This window comes from Macaca nemestrina, assembly GCF_043159975.1.
Source record: "Macaca nemestrina isolate mMacNem1 chromosome 4 unlocalized genomic scaffold, mMacNem.hap1 SUPER_4_unloc_3, whole genome shotgun sequence".
NCBI classification, from domain to species: Eukaryota; Metazoa; Chordata; class Mammalia; order Primates; family Cercopithecidae; genus Macaca; species Macaca nemestrina.
This window is the reverse complement of record NW_027257557.1, coordinates 270,989-283,646: the sequence shown is the minus strand read 5'-3', so window position 1 is coordinate 283,646 and position 12,658 is coordinate 270,989.

The window sequence follows — 12,658 nt, the reverse complement described above, 5'->3', positions numbered from 1 at the left end:
AGCAGGGGGACACCCGCCCAGGTGCCCAGCAGCGACCGGCAGCCTCCGCGCAGCAGACCTTACCTGCCTACTGCCCAGGCCTGCACCATGTCCCATCACCCAGCGGCCAGCCACGATGGGGCCCAGCCTCTCAGAATGCTCTTCCGGAGACTGGAAAACGGATGGTGGAGCTCCAGCCTCCTGACAGCTCCCTCGTTTCCCTCTCCTGAGGAGCCGGGAGACTTCCTCTCTCACAGCCCTCACGTCTCAGAGAAGTCTGAGGCTCCCTGTGTTCCTGTCCCGCTGAGTGTCCTCTATGAGGACCTTCAGGTTTCCTCCTCCTCAGAGGACAGCGATTCTGACCTGGAGTGAGACTACAGGTGGCCGGGGCTCCATTGCACCCAGCTCCCGTGACTTGGAGGGGTCTGTGGGACTGAGGAGCACGGAGCAGAGAGCAGACTGTGTGTGGTGACTCCCAAGCTCCCCGGCTGTGGTGCTTCTGCGGATTTTGGAGCCCAGGCCAGGCAGGGACCACATGCAGAGACTCTGCCTCATCGAATTCTGGTGAGGGACATTGTAGTTCGCAGGGCTCTCCGGAAACCCGCCACCAGAAGCTTCTGTGCCAGTGATTCGTTGCCTCAGAAACTGGGTGACGGCGACGCGCGGGAGTCAGACTTCCGCTGTGATGTCAGTAGGAAACTGGGGAATGACTGTGTGTTTGCTCTCTAGATGGCTGAATCAGGGAACAGTTAGGGAACCCTGAGAGATGCAGGCCTTCAGCTGTGCCCCGCCCTGACAGCAGTGTTTTGGACGCTGTGAAGCGTTCTGCGCATAGCGTTCTTGGGGTGTTTCCTCAGCCTGGAAAACTGGGCTCTGGAATGCCGTTGGAAATAGGTGTGTTTAATTTGTTTTGAAGTGAATAAAATTCTCAAAATGATGACGTACTCTCTTTTGACTTTCATTCCGTGTTTGTGTGTAACTGATTTTCCAAGGGCTTGAAAATGTCTTGACTTGTCAGTAATCCAAGTCATTATGTCTCCGAAACAGAGTTGACTGAGGGGACCGCAGGTCTTCGCAGGACCTGTGACTTCTTAAACATCCACAGGGGCAAGAGAACCTCAGCCCCACTCTACCAACACGCACCTAGTCAAATTCCACCAAGTGAATCTCACGCACGCTAACACGTGGGGAGCGTTGCTTGCACCACGAGTCCCCATTTGGCTCAACGCGATGCCACGTGTGGGGTTCAAACTGTGACGCCCCCCATGAAGTGGTTTCCGGATGTGCGTATGAACGAGGCACACTTTCATTCGCCAAGTAGAACCCAGTAAAGCTGCAGTAAACTCCCAGATTTGGGATGTACTTCAGAGGTAGAATATTCGTCCCGTCTTCTTTCCGGATGCCTGAGCACCGGGCCTTTCCATGCTTCTCCCCCGATCCTAAGAGTAGCTGAGGTCGAGACTCACTGAAAGCTCTAGGTAAAGATATCCCACCATGCACAGGCTATCTCCGTTCTCTGACCTGGGAACAACTCTGACCAGGATTCCACATCTAGGAGGCCTGGGAACTGAGTGGGATTTTCTGAGCAATGCCAAATGGCTGCTCCCTTTCCGCCGCCGTTGAGGGTCGTTACCTTGGTTGTCCAGATCACCTAGAAACTATCAGTATCCAGAATCAACAAGATCAACTCTCTGCTCCTCTGACAGCAGAAGGAGCATGACCAAAATGAACCAAAGAGCGTGGCAGGAAAGGATGTGACCGGAAAGCTCAGAGAACAGCCACAGGGGGATGTAAGCAGGCGTTCCCACCTGATCATGAATAATTAATGAAGCGCAAATCCAGGGGGAATCGAGTTTCAGCAGGTGCAACTCATCCAACGGGAGATCGCCGGAGGGCCAACAAGATTCAGCAACTGAGAGTCGGGTGTAGTGTCAAGTGGGACGCGACTGGTTCCAAAGCTCTAGAAGACCATGGGGTCACTTGGACCACGTGAGAAAATGCCCCCAGTGTGCTGGTTCAGCATTCTGACTCCTGCCTGTCTCTTCCCGCCCAGGGAACGTGGACCCTAACTTGTGCAGGTGCAGATGACGAAGAGCAGAATGAGGGGACGCGGCACCCAAGTTCCCCGACAAGAGAGTTCCACAGAAAGTCCGCTGGATCTTCGCAAATCCAGAGAAATGGCAACGGGACCCAAGGAAATAGAGCCCCACCGGTGTCCTGGAGACTCTTCAGGCATAATGCCTGGAGCCGCAGGACGAGCTGAAAAAGGAGCCAGGCACCGAAGGACAAAGCGGTGTTGACGTTCTTCATCTGGGTTTCCCAGTGCAGTCCAATTCACGGTGGTTTCCAAGGGCCTCCTGGAGGAGAAAACACGTGAGGGTGTGGTCAGGGTTTTCTGCTGACACACTTACCGTGGGGAAGAAGGAGAAGCTCTGAAGATGGATAACGACCGAGATTGCATGTCAAGGTGTACCTCCTTGATGACACTGAGGCCTACGTTGAAATAGAGTGAATATGGTCCAATTACACTGTGTCTATTTTAGCACCTTGTTTAAAAAAAAAAAAAAAAAAAGATGTAAAACAAGACAGGGGTACATGCACCAGTAGTACATACCTGACGGGAAACATCTATTCTTCAAAGCTTGCGGCTGTACAGGTAGGTCTTAGAATGTCTGTCCATAGTGAACATCGTCTTAGAGGGGGCTGGGCAAAGAGAGCTTTCCAGGTCATGTAATGGGATTAAGTTGATTAGGTTAGGGTCCGTTTCGTGTCAGGGGTCCAGAGGCAGTATAAAAGGCAGCCTGGAAAGCAAAGGTCCCTCTCTGCCCCTTCCTCCGGCTTCCTGAAGGCTGCACCACTTCCAGCAGGGCTGCTCCAGCACCTGCCCATCTGAGCGCCAGCCGAGGAAAGCAAGTAGACCTGTAATTTCAGGTAAGTTTCCCTGAACGACTGTTTGTTTCGCCTAATCCCTGAGGAGTTGGGGGAAAAGAGACAAAGGAGAGTGAAAGAAACAGATCACACTGGGGCTCGCTGATGGGGTAGGATGTGTTCTCCTTATCCGTAATTCTTGGAACAGAAAGCGAGAAAACATTTCCATCTCCGTGCCCGGGATAAGAGCCAGATGGAAATGCAAAAAGAAATGTACTCCAGCACGCTGAATTGGTGGGTAAATGGAAAAAGAACTTTGGAAAAGGGGTGGTTTGCCCTTTAGCCATGCAAGAGATTCATATGCCACTTGTTCAGCGTTTGTTTAGATGAATTCGTATGGCGTGTGTAAAATACCAGAAAAATAAATAAAGAGGGGCTGGAGCTAAAGCCAAAAAGACAGAGCAGGAAAGACCATCACCTGCTAGTGTGGTAGAGAGGGAGATAACTTCTCTCGATGAATTTGTGTTTGGAAGTTGCCTAGTGAAACGGCAAGAGTAGCGATTTGAGTTATGATAGGAAGCATCCCTTATCCCTGACTTCAAGCAGACCTGCCAAGGGGTGACATCGGCCATGCCCTGTAGCTTCGATTCTTTTGTCCCTCAGGGGAGAGAGAATCATTGTGTCTTCTACTGGAGTGAATGGTGAGAGACCTAAGTCCAGTCTCCAGAATCAGTTGTTTGGGTGGGATTGAAATCTCAACTCCAACTCCACATACCTAGGCCGTGGGCCGTGTGGCAGGCCAGGTTTACTCTTGGACCAGGTGGTCACGGCAGAGGAACACACAATATCTGAGGATGCACACACCACATTGTGATCCACAGATTTGACCGACGGGTGGTGAGGTCTCCTCATGACCACACCGTCATGGAATTAGCTGGGGGTTTCTTGTGGGTGTGTGAATATCCAGTGTGCCTAACCATCGCTTTTCGTGTGTTTGTGTGTGATTCAGGTGACCCAACCATCAACCCCGGAAAAAGGCGGCCATAAAACGCCCAGGAGACGAAGATGATGGCACGTCGTGACCCCAAAAGTGGGGCAAACAGACTCGTGAGAGCCCAGACCCTCCAGAAGCAGCAGAGGGCCCCAGTTGGGCCAAGGGCTCCCCCACCCGATGAAGAGGATCCCAGGGTACGTCTAGCCCTGGAATCTTTTGGGTATCGAGGGGGGAGGAGCGGGCGAGTGTCACACGGTCCTCAGAGACTGGGTTGGATTCCAAAGAGTTCTGCCAGCACCACCCGGGTTGCTTTTCCCATCCAAGGTGGGCCTGGCTTGGGACCTCCTCCCCGGCCCGACAGGTCCCTGGAGAGACTCTTGGGAGCAACCTCCCTTTCCACTCAGAATCCTGTGTAGCCAGGTTGGGCTGTGCTGTGGACATCGGGTTCACGATCGTCCCCGCTAGAACCCTGAGTCCTTCCTTTGAGAGTTCCTCCGTCACATGGGCTTTGGGAGGGAACATCGTAACCGAACCCTCCCTCCACTTCAGGGCCCCCATGCCGGTGTCCCCTCTTTGGAATCCTCACTCAGTTCTGAATTCACAGTCCGTCTCAATGTTGACATTGGATCACTGCCTGTGGCTTCAGCTCATTCACTGACATCACTTCCTTTCCACCCACAGATCAAGTGCAAAAACTGCGGGGCCTTTGGGCACACGGCCAGAAGTACCAGGTGCCCCATGAAGTGCTGGAACGGAGCCCTGGTTCCCCAGACCTTTGGGAGAAAGGAAGGAAAGGAAAACCTGAAACCATGGAAGCCCCAGGTTCGAGGGAACCCTGGGCCCTTGAACAAGGAAAAGGGAGAGAAGGAAGAGAGACCGAGGTGAGCAGTGGGAGGGGTTTTCACCATCCTTAGGGTACTGCCAGCTAAGGACACGGTGTCTCTGCACCCGCACACCGTGTGCCTTTCCGTCTCCGGGACAGGGAAGGAACGCTGCAGAGAAACAGACCAGAGCTCCGTGTCCTCCTGGGTTCCCCACCCAGGAGCTCCTTTGGCTCTGGGAGATTCAGGGACGGGGGAGAGGCGGGGGCGCTTCGTGCAGGTTCCCCATGACAGGGGGAAAAGCAACGGAATCCAAATGACAGTCCTTACTTGGGAAGCCTAGAGGGCCACCGGCAGGATGGGAAGGTTGGCACATGAGGGAAGGTGCAGAGGCGGAAAGGGCACAAAAGTTCCATTTATGTATCACAAAACACAGAACGGGACTGGGCCCCAGACAGGGTTCTCCCTGTCTCCTGGGGAGAACCGGGGGGCAGGGCCTGAACTTTTTCTCTTCTGCAGGCAACAAGACCCGCAGAGGAAGGCTCTCCTCCAGATCTTTTCCGGGACACCTCCGGAGAAGCAGCCGCCAAATCGAAAAGCATCCATGGAATCTTGTGATTATCTGAGGGTGAGTGTCACCCTGGGCCCCTGGTCTTTTTCTCCTCTAGGTCACCCTGGTTGATTTCCTTTCAGGTTCCCGTGTGCGTGAGGGGATCGGGGAACCCCTCTTCCCTGCCTTCTTGGGGTCAGGGACTCCACGATCCTTCCAGGTCCATTTGATTCCAGGTGAAGGCATCTGAAGGTGCCGTATTTGCTGTTGCTTTCTTTCCGTGCAATGATGGCAAGCCTGCCAACAACATCTTCCTAGTGGCCTGAGGAAATTAGTCCCTCAGGGGCCCCAAACATGGAGGAGGCTCACCCCAGGAACATGCATGTTTTCAGAAAAGACGTCCTGGGAACCCTTGAGCCACCAACCTGCCTTCAGAAGGGCATTAGTCCGTCCCACTTCACGGAAGGCTGAGTGGAGGCGCTTTGATCCAGGGAATGCCCAAGACACAGTCTTCAGAAAAATGGTATTCTTAGACCATAGCTCGAGAGTGCATTTTTCATGGGTCTTGTCCCGATCAGCACTCACGTTGAGGATCTGTCCCTACTTCCAAGGACCGCCTGTCCATACCGTATTAAGAATTTCCTGCTGTGTGCACCTCGTCATTGGATGTGGTTGATTTCCATGTTGGCTCCATGCCGAGGAACCTCTAACGTGTGTGGTCTCCTTTCTTTCAGGTTGCAAGCAGGCCAATGCCGGTGCACACAGCCAATAAGAGGCCACGCGTGGACCCTGCCCTCACTGATGGCTCAGCTACCAAAATGTCTGACACGGTATCCGTCTTGGCTTCGCTGTCTCCCCTCAGAAAAGCCAGTCCGAGCTCCTCGTCAAGTCTCCGACCGAAGGAACGAGAGACAGGGGCTGTGGCCGACATCCCTCAGCCGGGAGTCAGGCAGCAGGGCCCGGAGCCTCTCGTCGTGGTGAAGCCGACACACAGCAGGCCTCAGGGTGGCCGCCGAGAAGTTCCCCAGGCTGCCTCCAAGCCCCACGGCCTGATCCGGGTCATCAGCCCCCAGGCACAAGACAAACGTCCTGCGGTGACCTCACAGCCCTGCCCACCAGCCGACACACACAGCTTGGGCCTCGGCTCCAATCTCAGTTTCAGGCCAGGAGCCAAGAGACCTGCCCAGGCTCCGACTCAGGCTTGCCTGAACTTCCCCAAGAAACCGAGAACGGGTCCCTTCCAGATGCCCGAAAATGCCATCCAGGGAGGTGAGCTGGGGGCCCCGGAGACTCTCCAACCTCCGCCAGCTGCAACCGAACTCAGACCAAGTCCGTCGCCCCAGATGAGCAGGGGGACACCCGCCCAGGTGCCCAGCAGCGACCGGCAGCCTCCGCGCAGCAGACCTTACCTGCCTACTGCCCAGGCCTGCACCATGTCCCATCACCCAGCGGCCAGCCACGATGGGGCCCAGCCTCTCAGAATGCTCTTCCGGAGACTGGAAAACGGATGGTGGAGCTCCAGCCTCCTGACAGCTCCCTCGTTTCCCTCTCCTGAGGAGCCGGGAGACTTCCTCTCTCACAGCCCTCACGTCTCAGAGAAGTCTGAGGCTCCCTGTGTTCCTGTCCCGCTGAGTGTCCTCTATGAGGACCTTCAGGTTTCCTCCTCCTCAGAGGACAGCGATTCTGACCTGGAGTGAGACTACAGGTGGCCGGGGCTCCATTGCACCCAGCTCCCGTGACTTGGAGGGGTCTGTGGGACTGAGGAGCACGGAGCAGAGAGCAGACTGTGTGTGGTGACTCCCAAGCTCCCCGGCTGTGGTGCTTCTGCGGATTTTGGAGCCCAGGCCAGGCAGGGACCACATGCAGAGACTCTGCCTCATCGAATTCTGGTGAGGGACATTGTAGTTCGCAGGGCTCTCCGGAAACCCGCCACCAGAAGCTTCTGTGCCAGTGATTCGTTGCCTCAGAAACTGGGTGACGGCGACGCGCGGGAGTCAGACTTCCGCTGTGATGTCAGTAGGAAACTGGGGAATGACTGTGTGTTTGCTCTCTAGATGGCTGAATCAGGGAACAGTTAGGGAACCCTGAGAGATGCAGGCCTTCAGCTGTGCCCCGCCCTGACAGCAGTGTTTTGGACGCTGTGAAGCGTTCTGCGCATAGCGTTCTTGGGGTGTTTCCTCAGCCTGGAAAACTGGGCTCTGGAATGCCGTTGGAAATAGGTGTGTTTAATTTGTTTTGAAGTGAATAAAATTCTCAAAATGATGACGTACTCTCTTTTGACTTTCATTCCGTGTTTGTGTGTAACTGATTTTCCAAGGGCTTGAAAATGTCTTGACTTGTCAGTAATCCAAGTCATTATGTCTCCGAAACAGAGTTGACTGAGGGGACCGCAGGTCTTCGCAGGACCTGTGACTTCTTAAACATCCACAGGGGCAAGAGAACCTCAGCCCCACTCTACCAACACGCACCTAGTCAAATTCCACCAAGTGAATCTCACGCACGCTAACACGTGGGGAGCGTTGCTTGCACCACGAGTCCCCATTTGGCTCAACGCGATGCCACGTGTGGGGTTCAAACTGTGACGCCCACCATGAAGTGGTTTCCGGATGTGCGTATGAACGAGGCACACTTTCATTCGCCAAGTAGAACCCAGTAAAGCTGCAGTAAACTCCCAGATTTGGGATGTACTTCAGAGGTAGAATATTCGTCCCGTCTTCTTTCCGGATGCCTGAGCACCGGGCCTTTCCATGCTTCTCCCCCGATCCTAAGAGTAGCTGAGGTCGAGACTCACTGAAAGCTCTAGGTAAAGATATCCCACCATGCACAGGCTATCTCCGTTCTCTGACCTGGGAACAACTCTGACCAGGATTCCACATCTAGGAGGCCTGGGAACTGAGTGGGATTTTCTGAGCAATGCCAAATGGCTGCTCCCTTTCCACCGCCGTTGAGGGTCGTTACCTTGGTTGTCCAGATCACCTAGAAACTATCAGTATCCAGAATCAACAAGATCAACTCTCTGCTCCTCTGACAGCAGAAGGAGCATGACCAAAATGAACCAAAGAGCGTGGCAGGAAAGAATGTGACCGGAAAGCTCAGAGAACAGCCACAGGGGGATGTAAGCAGGCGTTCCCACCTGATCATGAATAATTAATGAAGCGCAAATCCAGGGGGAATCGAGTTTCAGCAGGTGCAACTCATCCAACGGGAGATCGCCGGAGGGCCAACAAGATTCAGCAACTGAGAGTCGGGTGTAGTGTCAAGTGGGACGCGACTGGTTCCAAAGCTCTAGAAGACCATGGGGTCACTTGGACCACGTGAGAAAATGCCCCCAGTGTGCTGGTTCAGCATTCTGACTCCTGCCTGTCTCTTCCCGCCCAGGGAACGTGGACCCTAACTTGTGCAGGTGCAGATGACGAAGAGCAGAATGAGGGGACGCGGCACCCAAGTTCCCCGACAAGAGAGTTCCACAGAAAGTCCGCTGGATCTTCGCAAATCCAGAGAAATGGCAACGGGACCCAAGGAAATAGAGCCCCACCGGTGTCCTGGAGACTCTTCAGGCATAATGCCTGGAGCCGCAGGACGAGCTGAAAAAGGAGCCAGGCACCGAAGGACAAAGCGGTGTTGACGTTCTTCATCTGGGTTTCCCAGTGCAGTCCAATTCACGGTGGTTTCCAAGGGCCTCCTGGAGGAGAAAACACGTGAGGGTGTGGTCAGGGTTTTCTGCTGACACACTTACCGTGGGGAAGAAGGAGAAGCTCTGAAGATGGATAACGACCGAGATTGCATGTCAAGGTGTACCTCCTTGATGACACTGAGGCCTACGTTGAAATAGAGTGAATATGGTCCAATTACACTGTGTCTATTTTAGCACCTTGTTTAAAAAAAAAAAAAAAAAAAAAAAAAAAAAAGATGTAAAACAAGACAGGGGTACATGCACCAGTAGTACATACCTGACGGGAAACATCTATTCTTCAAAGCTTGCGGCTGTACAGGTAGGTCTTAGAATGTCTGTCCATAGTGAACATCGTCTTAGAGGGGGCTGGGCAAAGAGAGCTTTCCAGGTCATGTAATGGGATTAAGTTGATTAGGTTAGGGTCCGTTTCGTGTCAGGGGTCCAGAGGCAGTATAAAAGGCAGCCTGGAAAGCAAAGGTCCCTCTCTGCCCCTTCCTCCGGCTTCCTGAAGGCTGCACCGCTTCCAGCAGGGCTGCTCCAGCACCTGCCCATCTGAGCGCCAGCCGAGGAAAGCAAGTAGACCTGTAATTTCAGGTAAGTTTCTCTGAACGACTGTTTGTTTCGCCTAATCCCTGAGGAGTTGGGGGAAAAGAGACAAAGGAGAGTGAAAGAAACAGATCACACTGGGGCTCGCTGATGGGGTAGGATGTGTTCTCCTTATCCGTAATTCTTGGAACAGAAAGCGAGAAAACATTTCCATCTCCGTGCCCGGGATAAGAGCCAGATGGAAATGCAAAAAGAAATGTACTCCAGCACGCTGAATTGGTGGGTAAATGGAAAAAGAACTTTGGAAAAGGGGTGGTTTGCCCTTTAGCCATGCAAGAGATTCATATGCCACTTGTTCAGCGTTTGTTTAGATGAATTCGTATGGCGTGTGTAAAATACCAGAAAAATAAATAAAGAGGGGCTGGAGCTAAAGCCAAAAAGACAGAGCAGGAAAGACCATCACCTGCTAGTGTGGTAGAGAGGGAGATAACTTCTCTCGATGAATTTGTGTTTGGAAGTTGCCTAGTGAAACGGCAAGAGTAGCGATTTGAGTTATGATAGGAAGCATCCCTTATCCCTGACTTCAAGCAGACCTGCCAAGGGGTGACATCGGCCATGCCCTGTAGCTTCGATTCTTTTGTCCCTCAGGGGAGAGAGAATCATTGTGTCTTCTACTGGAGTGAATGGTGAGAGACCTAAGTCCAGTCTCCAGAATCAGTTGTTTGGGTGGGATTGAAATCTCAACTCCAACTCCACATACCTAGGCCGTGGGCCGTGTGGCAGGCCAGGTTTACTCTTGGACCAGGTGGTCACGGCAGAGGAACACACAATATCTGAGGATGCACACACCACATTGTGATCCACAGATTTGACCGACGGGTGGTGAGGTCTCCTCATGACCACACCGTCATGGAATTAGCTGGGGGTTTCTTGTGGGTGTGTGAATATCCAGTGTGCCTAACCATCGCTTTTCGTGTGTTTGTGTGTGATTCAGGTGACCCAACCATCAACCCCGGAAAAAGGCGGCCATAAAACGCCCAGGAGACGAAGATGATGGCACGTCGTGACCCCAAAAGTGGGGCAAACAGACTCGTGAGAGCCCAGACCCTCCAGAAGCAGTAGAGGGCCCCAGTTGGGCCAAGGGCTCCCCCACCCGATGAAGAGGATCCCAGGGTACGTCTAGCCCTGGAATCTTTTGGGTATTGAGGGGGGAGGAGCGGGCGAGTGTCACACGGTCCTCAGAGACTGGGTTGGATTCCAAAGAGTTCTGCCAGCACCACCCGGGTTGCTTTTCCCATCCAAGGTGGGCCTGGCTTGGGACCTCCTCCCCGGCCCGACAGGTCCCTGGAGAGACTCTTGGGAGCAACCTCCCTTTCCACTCAGAATCCTGTGTAGCCAGGTTGGGCTGTGCTGTGGACATCGGGTTCACGATCGTCCCCGCTAGAACCCTGAGTCCTTCCTTTGAGAGTTCCTCCGTCACATGGGCTTTGGGAGGGAACATCGTAACCGAACCCTCCCTCCACTTCAGGGCCCCCATGCCGGTGTCCCCTCTTTGGAATCCTCACTCAGTTCTGAATTCACAGTCCGTCTCAATGTTGACATTGGATCACTGCCTGTGGCTTCAGCTCATTCACTGACATCACTTCCTTTCCACCCACAGATCAAGTGCAAAAACTGCGGGGCCTTTGGGCACACGGCCAGAAGTACCAGGTGCCCCATGAAGTGCTGGAACGGAGCCCTGGTTCCCCAGACCTTTGGGAGAAAGGAAGGAAAGGAAAACCTGAAACCATGGAAGCCCCAGGTTCGAGGGAACCCTGGGCCCTTGAACAAGGAAAAGGGAGAGAAGGAAGAGAGACCGAGGTGAGCAGTGGGAGGGGTTTTCACCATCCTTAGGGTACTGCCAGCTAAGGACACGGTGTCTCTGCACCCGCACACCGTGTGCCTTTCCGTCTCCGGGACAGGGAAGGAACGCTGCAGAGAAACAGACCAGAGCTCCGTGTCCTCCTGGGTTCCCCACCCAGGAGCTCCTTTGGCTCTGGGAGATTCAGGGACGGGGGAGAGGTGGGGGCGCTTCGTGCAGGTTCCCCATGACAGGGGGAAAAGCAACGGAATCCAAATGACAGTCCTTACTTGGGAAGCCTAGAGGGCCACCGGCAGGATGGGAAGGTTGGCACATGAGGGAAGGTGCAGAGGCGGAAAGGGCACAAAAGTTCCATTTATGTATCACAAAACACAGAACGGGACTGGGCCCCAGCCAGGGTTCTCCCTGTCTCCTGGGGAGAACCGGGGGGCAGGGCCTGAACTTTTTCTCTTCTGCAGGCAACAAGACCCGCAGAGGAAGGCTCTCCTCCAGATCTTTTCCGGGACACCTCCGGAGAAGCAGCCGCCAAATCGAAAAGCATCCATGGAATCTTGTGATTATCTGAGGGTGAGTGTCACCCTGGGCCCCTGGTCTTTTTCTCCTCTAGGTCACCCTGGTTGATTTCCTTTCAGGTTCCCGTGTGCGTGAGGGGATCGGGGAACCCCTCTTCCCTGCCTTCTTGGGGTCAGGGACTCCACGATCCTTCCAGGTCCATTTGATTCCAGGTGAAGGCATCTGAAGGTGCCGTATTTGCTGTTGCTTTCTCTCCGTGCAATGATGTCAAGCCTGCCAACAACATCTTCCTAGTGGCCTGAGGAAATTAGTCCCTCAGGGGCCCCAAACATGGAGGAGGCTCACCCCAGGAACATGCATGTTTTCAGAAAAGACGTCCTGGGAACCCTTGAGCCACCAACCTGCCTTCAGAAGGGCATTAGTCCGTCCCACTTCACGGAAGGCTGAGTGGAGGCGCTTTGATCCAGGGAATGCCCAAGACACAGTCTTCAGAAAAATGGTATTCTTAGACCATAGCTCGAGAGTGCATTTTTCATGGGTCTTGTCCCGATCAGCACTCACGTTGAGGATCTGTCCCTACTTCCAAGGACCGCCTGTCCATACCGTATTAAGAATTTCCTGCTGTGTGCACCTCGTCATTGGATGTGGTTGATTTCCATGTTGGCTCCATGCCGAGGAACCTCTAACGTGTGTGGTCTCCTTTCTTTCAGGTTGCAAGCAGGCCAATGCCGGTGCACACAGCCAATAAGAGGCCACGCGTGGACCCTGCCCTCACTGATGGCTCAGCTACCAAAATGTCTGACACGGTATCCGTCTTGGCTTCGCTGTCTCCCCTCAGAAAAGCCAGTCCGAG